The following is an 827-nucleotide window of genomic DNA, read 5'->3' as shown; positions in this document are numbered from 1 at the left end:
ATGCGAGTGCTGTATGTTGGAATAACTGTCATTTATGCCGTCATCACGTGTTGATAACGCAGGTGATACCTGAACAGCACACGTTGCTATCTGTGTTTAAACTAAACTAATTTAAGCCTTGCCAATTTAAATATTAAAGAGCCAGAAGACGTGAACTCACGCCGTGAGAAGATCTGTGTGTTCGCTCATCCGAAGCGCGTGAACCTGCGTCTCAGAATGCGCGCAAATATTAAGCTCTCTGTGAAGTATTGTATTTGAATGGACAAATTCACACAAAAATTGTCAAAATGCCCGTCTTGGTGAGCCATCCTAGCAGACATAGTCGGCTGAACGTACAGTATCAGTGCACTGGATCAGTGTGTTCTCTTAAAGTGACAGCACTTTCTTAAAGTGAATCAAACAGCAACAACATGGAAATTTCTCACTGCTCTTGATTAAATAACTTTTGTAACTTTAATAAGGAATAATATTTAATTTATACAGTCAAATATGCAATGTAGTTTTACATTTGATTACTTTATTCAATTTCTGTACCTAAAAACTAATGATAGACATACCTAAAAAACCTGAAAAGCACTGTTTATTTTATTTGTATCTTTGCTCTATTGTATTTATTTGTGCTGTTGCTTGTAGTTAGAATATTTGTTCTTATTTTTATTTGACAATATAGTTTTTTCCCTAAACATAGCACATACCGAACCGCACCGAAACCGTGACTCTAAAACCGGGATACAAACTGAACCGCGAGTAAGTTGAACCGTTGCACACCTACTAGGTTCGTCAGCCATAACTCCTTCCAGGACAGCCAGGAACCTTGGAGTTGTGAT

General features: G+C 37.7%; 1 protein-coding gene across 1 annotated transcript in view; it reads right to left on the bottom strand.

The window, feature by feature from the left end:
* Positions 1-827, bottom strand: part of LOC107699886 (neural cell adhesion molecule 1-like) — a 125,923-nt gene that overhangs the window by 52,385 nt on the left and 72,711 nt on the right. The gene's annotated exons all lie outside the window — the stretch shown is intronic.

Source organism: Sinocyclocheilus anshuiensis, unplaced genomic scaffold, assembly GCF_001515605.1.
Source record: "Sinocyclocheilus anshuiensis isolate Anshui unplaced genomic scaffold, SAMN03320099.WGS_v1.1 scaffold891, whole genome shotgun sequence".
Taxonomy (NCBI): domain Eukaryota; kingdom Metazoa; phylum Chordata; class Actinopteri; order Cypriniformes; family Cyprinidae; genus Sinocyclocheilus; species Sinocyclocheilus anshuiensis.
Note: the sequence above shows the minus strand (reverse complement) of the source record. Positions and strands in the feature narration are given on the sequence as shown.